Raw genomic sequence first — 12,191 nt, 5'->3', positions numbered from 1 at the left:
AAAAGCTTTGAAAACAGACTCCAATGAGGAACTGCTGAGCTTGAATTAATATGCAAACTAGATACCATTAACTTGGGTTTGAATAGAGACTGGGAGTGGCTGGGTCATTACACATATTGAATCTATTTCCCTAAGTTAAGTATCCTCAGACCTTCTTGTCAACTGTCTAAATGGGCCATCTTGATTATCACTACAAAAGTTTTTTTTCTCTTGCTAATAATAGCTCATCTTAATTAATTAGCCTCTTGCAGTTTGTATGGCAACTTCCAGCTTCTCTGTATGTATATATATATCTTCTTACTAATGTTCCATTCTATGCATCTGATGAAGTGGGCTGAAGCCCACAAAAGCTTATGCTCTAATAAATTTGTTAGTCTCTAAGGTGCCACAAGTACTCCTGTTCTTTTTACTATAACGTTATTGCTTTTGCAGTTTTGTTCACTCTATGCAATTTCTAGAGAAAATTATAGCTAAAATGAAGGGTAATTCTTCCCCTCCTACTTCTTACTCTTTTCATATTCCCCTCCCCCACTCTGATTCTTCTGTCTAATCTACCTGTATTAGGTATTTCTAGAGGGCACATCCCTGTAACATCTATGAGGCAAACCTTTTTAGTGTGGGAAAGCAAAGCACGTAGTGAATGGAAGTTTGCATGCACACCTAACTTGTTATGAAGGGAAATTTTTTTAAAAAAAAACTCTGTAGCCCTTTTATACGGGGCCAGAAGGCAACTGGAACTGGCCATCTGAAAATCCCTGGAGTTAGTGGGGAGCTCTCAGCTGCTGTCAATCTTGCACCAGAGTTGGAGGCAGGAAGGGGGCATGGCTGTGTTCTGGGTTTCCCCAGCTGGCATACAGTCTCTTTCGGCCATTGCCAGCTGGCATAGGTTAGAGTAGCCCTGATTTCAATGGGAGGTAAGGCTTTGGCTCTTTGCACAATCCAGTCCTAGCAGTATAAGGTTCAGGGTTCTGGCTGCTGCCTATGGGAGTACTAGATGGGAAAGTGCTCCCAAAAGCACTCTCTCCGCCCCACCTTTGTGCCCCTGTGGAATCTGGCCTCTTGGTAGTGACTGCATTATTGTGTTGCAAATTTAGTGGGCTACAGTCTGATCTCAGTTACACTGATAAGTAACCCCATACAAGGCAATGGATGAAATCTCCCATTGACTTAAATAGGGCTAGGTTTTAATCGAGTGGATTTTCACTGCATAACTGAGAGCAAAATCTATCCCAGTATGATCATCTGCTGTGAGAATAATTGCACTTTTGTTAAAGTGTGTGTAATTTTCCACCATTAATACAATTCGAGGTTGGTTGATGTTGACCAAGTTTCTGATGCAGACAAATATTAATCCAAACAATGTACATGTAAAAAAGGGGAAAAAAAATCTTAGGCTCCATTCCTGCAAAATATACTTAACTTTAAGCATTTGAGCAGTCCCATTGACTTCAATAGGATTATTCCTGGCCATAAATTTTCCCCTGTAGGACTGGGGTCCTAGTCAGTAACATAAAAGGTTGGACCGGTACAACTGACAGAAGAATTTGGCCCATGATACTATAAAACAACTATGTTAGAGAAGGGTTTACTAACTATTCAGATAGCTCAACAAGACACAGATAGAAAGAACATGATCTTCTGGGTGGGGGGAGTTTATGCACCCTGAGCAAAAAAGAACTGCCAGATATTAGAGGTCCAAATATAAGAAATGACCCAAAATATGCTTATCAAGAATGTTTGTTTTTTTTTTAAATCCCATGTGAGAAATCCTAAAGAAACCTGAACAGCTACAGCCAATTCTCCAGACAACTTTCCCTTTGACTGGAAGAGAGAAGGAATAAATACATCAGAGGGGGAAGTCTTATTTAAGCTAAAGGACAATGTTGGCACAAGAACACATAGGTATAAATGGGTTAAGAATAAATTCAGGCTGAAAATTAGAAGAAGGATTTTAATCATCAGAGAAGTGAGGATCTGGAACAGCCTTTCAATAGGAATGGGGGTGGTGGGAGTAGTGGCAACCAATTGACTTTGTTTTAAAAGTGAGCTGGACAAATTTATGAGTGAGATTGTGTGACAGGATTGCTTATGATGGTGGGGGGGGGAGGTCTTGGCAGCCCTGAGGGTCCTTCTGATTCATGTCACATGTTCCTAAACTCTCATGCTTCAGGGCTGCAGAGGGTCACCTAAAGGGGCCAGGAACAGATATTTTTCTCCTAGTGTCTTCTGGGGTTGGTGTTTTGTTTTGTTGTTCGTCCTCTGAAGCATTAAAGATGGTCACAACTAGAGATGGGCTGGGGTAGGCTGGTGCTCTGAGGTGGCACCATCATTCTCTCTCTCTCAAGTGCTGGGCTGCCTGGTTCTTGCTCTCATGCTCAGGGTGTAACCGATCGCTATATATGGGATTTTTTAAAACTTCCTCTGCAGTGTTAGGTGCAGGTCACTTGCCAGGATTATCTGGGTATAGCCCACTTAATCTAATCTCTGCATTGTAGGGGTCTCGGACACTGGTGCAGCTTGATCTTTCTTATTCTCTGCCCGTGGCACATAACAGTTTAGTCTCCTGTGGGCTGTAGCACCTTAGTCTAATTTCAGTAGTTGGGTTTAGTGTGCAGGTGCTGTTGGTGATCTGTGATATACAGGAGGTCAGAATAGATGGTCTGATTGTCTCTTCTGGCCTTGAATTCTATAGCCTGATGATCAATAGATCCTGAAGGAAAGAAGGGGGATTCCAAGGTAATACTGGGGTTGTGGATACAAGCATCAATAGCATTGATGACAAAAGAGGTGTGCTTACCAGAGTAGCAGTGTAATAAAGAAGAAGCAGAATTGTACTCCATGTATACTTTGGGTTTGGTCTCCTGAGTCAGGAAGTTCCCTAATAAGGGCGTCCTCTTGTGCAGGTTTCATTGTAAAGGACAAAGATATCCTATAGGTTTTCTTCACAATTCCCAGGGTTTCACAAAATACATACATTTGTGAGTGGCAAGCTTCAAGTGACAAGAAAGAGCCCTCAGCAAACTAAATCAAAAGTCATAACACATTTTTTTCCAAAGGAGGCCTAAGGTTCCTTCCTCAAGAGATAGATAGCTCATGATAAATTAAATTACAATCTGCTTAATATATGCTAATGCTTTATTTTCACTGCACAAGTATTCTTGTCTCTTACCCATTGGTCCTAATTATCTAACGTTACCATAAACCTGTAGTTGCATGTGGTATGTTAGCTCCTTCTAAACTTTATTTCAGATAACTTTCCAGCTTATTCATCAGCAGGTAATTTTATAGCTCACAGACATGGCTCACACAGAGTAATGTAGCTCCTTCAGATTTCTCCACACACACAAAAAGACAAGACTCAGGCCAGCCAATCTCCCACTGTTCGCTCTGGTGAAGTGATATTCCCATCACAATTCCTGCTATAATCACTCGACTAACCTTGCACTCTCTCTCCTTCCTACTTTAGATTCTCCATATCATTATACATGTTAACTTGCTCCCAGCAAACCCACCAGTCATAGAATTTAAACAAAGAGATTTAAATTATTCTGAGAATAAATGGAGATAAACAGTAAACCCTAGTAGACAAATAAGTGGGACACCTTGGATAGGAACTAATGTGTGGAACAGCGTGTGACAGGCTAGGAAAGATGAGAGGAAATGACTTCCTAGAATGCAGCAACAATTTCATCCTAGCAGCTACGTAGCCCTTCAATGACCTTTATCACAGTCTCCTACTGTTGTTACTACAGTTTCTCAGCCCAGTTCTCTTACTTAGCTGCTGTTCTTGCAATTTTCTTGGTCAGATATACTATCTAGCTGATGTAGAGGCAACATTTTTCCTGGTCAGATCCTTTTTGTGCAGCTGCTGCAGTTCTTGCATTTTCCCTTCCCTCAGGATGACCAGATAGCTACTGTGAAAAATCGGGACTCCTTTTTTTTTTTTTTTGAGTTGGGGGAGGAGGGAAAGGAAGGGAATATAGTTGCATATATAAGATAAAAAATAGAAGGTGCACAGAGGCCTATCTTGTACTATAGATCGCATGGCTCTCCATTTTCAGCACTAGCCATCATATACTTCTTGGATGACTGCCAATTAGGTAGGTGTAGAATTCCTTGCAGCTCATGATGAAATTCATTTTTACTTGCATTTCAGACCTCACCAGCTCAATCCTGCTTCATTCCTCCCGTCAGTCCACACACCCTTCAATTATGCGCTCTAAGCCTTGCAGGCTGGTATACTGAGCACGAATTAAATCAGCTTCTTCATGTTAGGAAGATTAGCACTCTCACTCTTACTGAGCACCTAAATCCAGAGTTCCCCAACAGGTTTTTCCCCCCAACTCCAAGTTCACAACAATTTCTCAGACAGTACAAAGCTCATTGTAGAACTCATCTAGGTCCACAGTACTCTGGAGATTCATTGGTGTTACAGCCTGATCCCTGACCTCCAGCTTCTTCTCTTGATTGATAAATAAAGCACTGAATGTTGTACAAGTAGCCGCTAGTGGAAAAGTAAAACCTTTTCTCCAGATATTCGACAGAAACATCATAAAATTTGGTCAAGTCCTTGCAAAGGGCTTTGAAGATAAAGGTGTCATTCCAGTGAATGCATTCTCGACTTTAGTACTGAAGAATTGGTCATGTTTTCATTGCTGTAGCTTTATTCGCAGGCCATTCATTATGGCATACACTTCACACATTGTTGCACCAGCATTCTCCAGGCAGAGCACAGCATCGCTAAACACTTTAAGTATATTCTATAGAAAACAGAGGTGAAGCTCAACATTGCTAGTTTCCGGACCTCTTTCGCCATGTTCACTCTCAGCAACCAAAGGCCACAAACTGCATGGACTGCACAGAGAAACAAAGTAGCTGTTGACAGCTTGCCATTCTGTTGACAGTTGGGAAAAGACTCAACCAACAGGTTGGGATGTAGCAAAGCAGCATACTCAAGGTCCACAACTCAGTCATGTCCTTCAGCATGGCCACTTTCTTTATAGAACTGCTGAAGTGCTTAAATGTCTTAATCACTAGTGACTCAGTGTCCACTTTTAGAGTGTTGCTTGCATGTTTCACTGCATTATGCACGATGTGGGCTGGGCAGCTGGCAGGTAAAATATTTTCATTCTCCTTTTTCAGGTTCTGGTATACAGATTTCCACCTGGTGTAATTAACATTTGCTTTGTCATTGGAAAAAAAAAAGGGGGGGGGAGGGGTATAAAATTAAATCATGTTCTTTCTATCTGTGTCTTGTTGAGCCATTTGAATAGGTAGTAAACCCTTCTCTAACATAGCTGTTTTATAGTATCGTGGGCCAAATTCTGCTGTCAGTTATACTGGTCAAATCATTTTTGCTACTGACTAAGGTCACAGTCCCACAGGAGTAAATTTATGCACAGGGTTAATCCCATTGAGTAATCATTGGGACTGCTCAAATGCTTAAAGTTAAACACATGCATAAGCATTTGCAGGGACAGAGCCTAAGATTTTTTTTTTCTTTTTTACATGTACGTTGTTTGGAATATCATCTTTCTGTGTCAGAAACTTGATAAACATCAGTCAACCTAGAATTGTATTAATGGGGAAAAATTACACACTTTAATAGAAGTACAATTATTCTAACAGGAAATGATCACATCGGGGTAAATTCTGATCTCAGTTTTGCAGTGCAAATCCATGGGGTGGAAACCTGACCCAATTTAAGTCTAGCTTGTGAGTCATTTCAGAGTAGCAGCCGTGTTAGTCTGTATTCACAAAAAGAAAAGGAGTACTTGTGAGCTGTAGCTCACGAAAGCTTATGCTCAAATAAATTTGTTAGTCTCTAAGGTGCCACAAGTACTCCTTTTCTTCTTGTGAGTCGTGTGATTTTTAAAAGAGAGTATTGGTTTTTGACTCTGCAGTCTCACTTTCTTCATAAAAGTCTAACAGTTTATCTTGTATTCCTAGTTCAGGTATCCAGTATCTCAGAGACAAGATAAAAGTTTTTGTTACCTTTTCTTTAATGTGTCCATGGTGATTGAGAAGTAGGATCTGTCTTGACTGCAATTATTTTCCACTCTGTTCGATACTCGTACTGTCTTTTTAGCTTGTTAGTGACACATTCGTCCACAATAATAGCCATCATGGCATTTCGCGACAAAGTCTTTGCCAGTGAAACTGCATGGAAGCACACGTACATACACAGAGCCATGCACCAAAAGACATGATACATCCTGTATCATATGACTGAGGTTAACGTGATTGGATAGCCACATAGAGGTGTTGGCATGGTAACTCAAACATGTCCAAAACTAGTACAGTATTATTTTGTAGTGTGAGACAGTGAAGCAGCACCACATACAAGGATTTGCTATAGTGAATGAGGCCAGTGGCCTATCAGATACAATATCCTGCCTTCAGTGGTGACCAATACCAGCTGCTTCAGAGGAAAGTGAATAATTCCCGTCCCAACTCCAATGATAGAATTAGATATACAGAAAAAAAGTTACTTCTGTTTTTAACAGAAATTTTAGGATATCAGATCCTTTGGCAATGCTTGGAGGACTTCAGTAATAACATCACAATGGCTGAGTGAATCTTGTTATTATGTGAAATCTGTCTCTTATTCTGTTCCAGGAATATCAAAATAAATACATCTGATTGTATGGCCTCCATTCATGGAATACCAAAGCACCTCCTAAGAATTAAACCACAAAACAAAAAAAATAGAAATAACAGCCCCCTTCCTTCCTTGTCACCCTGTGGGGAAAATAGCTTGATTCATTCATAGAGTTTTGGTTGGTTGGTTTGTTTGTTTGTAGAAATTGTTGAGGGAAACTAAGCCACAGAAATGAGATTTGCATTGTGCTTTGAAAGAGATTAGTTCCATGGTCATTTTTCTCGAAGGTTCCTCTGCTAGAGCCACCTCTTGTGAAAGTTCTGTCTCCTTCACTTGTGAGTACTCTCCTGTTTACTGAAAGGGTCATTGTTTGGTGGAAAGCAGCGGTCATGGAAGGTCATGGTCAAGGAGGGGAGAAGCGATTTCTCAGGTATCTAGGGCCAATCCTACAGAGGGCTTAGAATTTCAGGATGCAGAACTTGAACTGGACTTTGTATTCAATGGGGAGCCAGTGCAGAAAGCCAGAGCAGTGGGGTGAAGTGTTCGTGGTGACCTCTATTACTAATCAGATGAGTGCATGCACCAGTTGGTGTTTTTCAGCATATATGATGTCATTCCTAGACATGAATTGAAACAACATGAATTTTGAACATTTCATACTTTAATCAAATTAAAATTAATTAAACCAAAATTTTGTTTACTCTTGCTATATTTGGAATTCAGGATTTGTTACTTAGTTGCTTATACCCTGATCTGGCAAAGCATTTAAGCACCTGCTTAACTTGAAGAATGCAAGTATTCCATACCATCCCTATTCAGCAAATCACTTAAGCACAAGTGGTGCACAGCCAGTTGGAAAAGCATACTCAGAGAGTAGTTATCCATGGTTCACAATCAACCTGGAAGGGCATATCATGTGGGGTCCCAAAGGGATCTTTCCTGGGTCCAGTTCCATTCAATATCTTCATAAATGATTTGGATAAGGGCATAGAGAGTACACTTATTAAGTTTGCAGATGACACCAAGCTGGAGGGGTTGCAAGTGCTTTGGAGGGCAGAAGTACAATTAAAAATGATCTTGACTAACTGGAGAAATGGTATGAAGTAAATAGGATAAAATTCAATAAGAAGAAATGCAAAGTACTCCACTTGGGAAGGAATAATCAATTGCATAAATACAAAATGGGAAATGACTGCTTAGGAGGGAGTACTGCAGAAAAAAATCTGGGGTTATAGTGGATCATAAATTAAATATGAGTCAACACTGTAATACAGTTGATAAAAAAGTGAACATCTTTCTGGGATGTATTAGCAGGAGTATCTGCAAGCAAGACAGAAATTCTTCCACTCTACACAGCCCTGATAAGGCCACAACTGGAGTACTGTGTCCGGTTCTGGGCACCACACTTCAGGAAAGATGTGAACAAATTGGAGGAAGAGAAGAGCAACAGAAATTATTCAAGGTTTAGAAAACATGATCTACAAGGAAAGATTGAAAAAATTGGGTTTGTTTAGTCTGGAGAAGAGAAGACTGGCAGGGCCGGCTCTAGGTTTTGGCCATCCCAAAAAAAAAAAAAAAAAAAAAGGGATAGTCGGAATGCTGCCACTGGAAATGTGCCGCCCCAAACACTTGCTTGCTTTGCTGGTACCTAGAGCTGGTCCTCAAGACCAGGGAGGGACATAACAGTCTTCAAGTACATAAAAGGTTGTTATAAAGAGGAGGGTGTTAAATTGTTCTACTTAACCACTGAGGACAGGACAAGAAGTAATGACCTTAAATTGCAGCCAGGGAGATTTAGATTAGATATTAGTAAAGACTTCCTCATTGTACAGGTAGCTAAGCGCTGGAATAAATTGCCTAGGGAGGTTATGGAATCTCCATCATTGGAGGTTTTTAAGAGTAGGTTAGACAAACACCTGTCAGGGATGGTCTAGATAATTCTTAGTCCTGTCTCAGTGCAGGGGCCTGGACTAGATAACATATTGAGGATCCTTCTAGTCCTTCATTTCTATGATTCTAAGTCTTTTTCACTACTCACTCAGCTCCAGTTAATGCACTATATATTTGTTTATTGTTTCTCATTTTTAATTCAGCTGAGTACTTCAGTGTGACTTGTAAGGGTCTGTCTACAGAGTAAATGTAGGTCTGATTGTAGTGCAGGTAGGCATACCCATGTTAATTTTAATCTAACAGGTTGGGGTAACAATCGTGTTGAAGACCTGATGGTGTGGGCTAGCCATCCCACATAAAGCCACCAGGGACCCTGGGTACATAATCGGGTTGGCTAGCCTACACTGAAGCATGTACTGCCACACCTTCACTGCTACTGTTACCCACAATCGCTAGGATTAAAGCCAGTGTGGCTATTTCTACTGGTGCTACAATCACACCTTAAAGTGAGCTGTAGCTCACGAAAGCTTATGCTCTAATAAATTTGTTAGTCTCTAAGATGCCACAAGTACTGCTTTACCTTAATTTGTGGTGTAGACACACCCTAAGAGAAAACACAGAACAACAAAAGTTTCTTCACTGCTGACTTTGGATCTGTTTAAATGCGTGAAAAGACAATAGACAAAATATGTGTTGCCAATTGTTCTGATTTTATTATAATAGTTAGTGAGTCATGTGATGTTTGGTATTTCTCTTAAAGCCTCAGTTCCTGGATTTGTGTTCTGTGAGAATCTCAACTTTTGTTAACACCCCTCCCACCCACCCCCAATAAAAAAACCAAAACATAAACTTCCCAGTGTTTCTAGGTCCCTTAGATGCAGAGAAAAGCTTGAAAACATGAACCCCAAAGGCTCAAACCGAAGAAGGCCTATAAAAAGAATGTATTATCTCAAGATTTCTGAACCAATGTCATAAATTTTTGGTGCCTGGCTCATGATTTTTGAATGCTTGGGGTTGGAAACACTGAGATATGTTAATCAAACTGGGACTAACACTAACTTGGTTAATCCTGCAGTAACAAAGCAAAATCTTCTGAAGTCACATTTCCATTTATTGCTAAATAAATTATCTAAAACATTTTTACAAAGTGATGGGAAATAACAATTTACTTTGGTGCATGATGCAGTAAAAATAAAATGAGACTTAAACTTTTAATGTTATTTAATTTTCTTTTTACTGTTGCAGAAAAATCAACAGTTAGAGAAGTTATTTGCAGTATTCTTCGCCTAGCATATATGTATATTATCTTCACCTACTGTGGCATATCTTCTGCCATGCTTGTTATCTGGCTCTAGCCTCCCATTAACTGAATCCCTGGTGGAAAGCCGTTTCCCTACATTATATTGTAATGCTCTTGTTAATGATAAATTGATGAAGAGCTGCTTTTTTAGATTAGGTGAGTGGTCCTTTGATAATGGGGTTGGAATCAGGCCAGGGGTTTTATACTACTTTGCCTGGAGGGTGAGAACCAACAAAAATATTCCTTTCTTGTGTTCTGCTAGAAAGTGAGACGGTCAAAGAATTTCAGCTTTTAATTTTAACAGAGCAGTTCAGCCTAGTTTATGTGGTTGGTATTTTTAGACGTTGTCTTTATCTTGTCCCATATTTCTAATAAATTATTAAAGAAAGGTACTTCTCATGTAATTAGAGAGCCAAGCACCTTTTAAAAAAGATCAACTTTCATATGATGTCTGAATTGATGGGGGTCCATTGTATATGGCAAAAGATCATAAGCAAAATCGTTTTTGCATATTTCAAAGTTAAGATCAATTGTTATCCTTTTCCAGCTTAAAATACATTATATTGGTGCTTTTATTATAACAGAAAAGTGTTAGAATATTTATGGTTTGCACTTTGACATCAATATAGACCTTTTCTATTATTTTCCTCTTTGTGCAAATGATGTAAGCATTAGATATTATGGTATAATTAAATCCACTTTAAAAATAGTTCATGAAATCAAAGTAAAATACATTTTTAAAAAATGATGAAATTTTTAAAGCTCCTGTTTAAAAATATCGTTTAAAAAGTCACTTAAAATAAAATAGCATCTGAAACCAAACAATTGCTATTTTTCACTCCTGTGACTTTCAGATTCATTATGCATCTCAAAATAGCTGTCAATTATGTGTTTGTGTATGGCCAATAGGGGTCCAAATAAGCAGAAAAAGGAGTGGACATATACAGTACCCCGTCCTCTAGAAAATTATCTTTCTTCTCTTATCCTTTACAAACACAATCGTCTATCACCATTTAGCTCCTCTGCAACCTTGATGTTGCAACAATGCAGAGCTGATCTCTCAATTTGATATATTTATAAAATGTAGATACCATCTTATTTTAAAGCTTTTTGGTAGTAGTGAAGTGAAATATGCTCTTAATTCCCCCTAAAAATCAATAAATTCTTTAATCATTATACAAAAAAGACAGAGGTGAATATGGCCCCAAATGTGAGATAGTCACATAGCATATGTAAATTTTCTTTTCTAAAAATCTGGGGAAAATCTTGGGAAAACAAACTTCTTCTTTTTGTGATTGTCATTAGGTTACCATAGCTTCAGTATTCTTAGTTATATTATCACTAGTGATAATATAAAAAGCAATCAATATTATCACAAATATGATGAGATTGGGCCTCTTATTCATGGGGCCATATAATTAATTGTTCATGAGTATTCAGACTACTACTGATTAATCTGGGAAAATGTTTGTGAATCACAATAGTTTCTGAAAGTTTAGCACAAATGATTATCTGAAAATCTACACTGGACTTGTATTACTCAAATTTTCATTATTTGCTACTGGCTAATTGTTATTCTCCTGTTCATTATGGGCCAGGTTGTGATACCTTTACTCATGTTGAGTAGTACCTTGCTCTGTGAATAGCATCATTGAAGTTAATGAGACTTGTCATGGAGTAAGATACTATCAAGTGTGAGTGAGGATATCGGAATCTAGCCCTATGTTTGTCAATCAGTCAGTTTGCAAAGTGATAGCAAGTCATTTAGGTGATCAAATACATATAATGAATAGTGAATAGTCAGAGTGAGCAGCTTGCAGACAACCCATATCCCAGGGTGAAAAACTCACTCATATAAACTTAAGTAAGTGAATACTTATGAATAATAAATACATTTTAAAAAATCTGGATCTGTTCATGAACAATTTACAAACATTAAAACTGACTAATTGCCTTAGGTAATTCAGTTGCAATCAATAATTCCACCTGCTCTAATTATGAGTAGATATGGTTGAGTTTAGAAACAAGTAAGAAATGTCATGAACCTTTAGCCAAACCCAGACTTAATGCAAAGGAATGCTGACTTTTTTCCCCCCAGTGCTCATATTGTTTTGGGTATGGGTCTTTCCCTCTGCATGTCTCCCAAAATTGCTACAACATTCTCTGACCAGGATTCTCCAGGTCCTTCTTTCTGGCTATATTACTGCACTCTGGAACCATTTATAGGCCTCACAATTCCTCCTCATCCCCACACTTTAAATAAATTATATCCAACGGCTCTGGAAGCCTTTTTGCTAGACACTAACCTTTACTGAATTCAAACTACATGTGATCTGGGGATATGTCCCTATAATGTATCAAACTTTTCAATGGGGGAGATGTATGAGAAGCTCCTGGGTA

General features: G+C 38.9%; 1 long non-coding RNA gene across 1 annotated transcript in view; it reads left to right on the top strand.

The window, feature by feature from the left end:
- Positions 1-5,527: 5,527 nt before the first annotated feature.
- The window catches only part of LOC122455541, an 8,625-nt gene continuing 1,961 nt past the window's right edge, over positions 5,528-12,191 (top strand). Inside the window, exon 1 of the long non-coding RNA XR_006273781.1 lies at positions 5,528-5,537. This is a non-coding gene — a long non-coding RNA (uncharacterized LOC122455541). The remainder of the gene's footprint in view (positions 5,538-12,191) is intronic.

This window comes from Dermochelys coriacea, chromosome 8 (assembly GCF_009764565.3).
Source record: "Dermochelys coriacea isolate rDerCor1 chromosome 8, rDerCor1.pri.v4, whole genome shotgun sequence".
NCBI lineage: Eukaryota > Metazoa > Chordata > Testudines > Dermochelyidae > Dermochelys > Dermochelys coriacea.
Note: the sequence above shows the minus strand (reverse complement) of the source record. Positions and strands in the feature narration are given on the sequence as shown.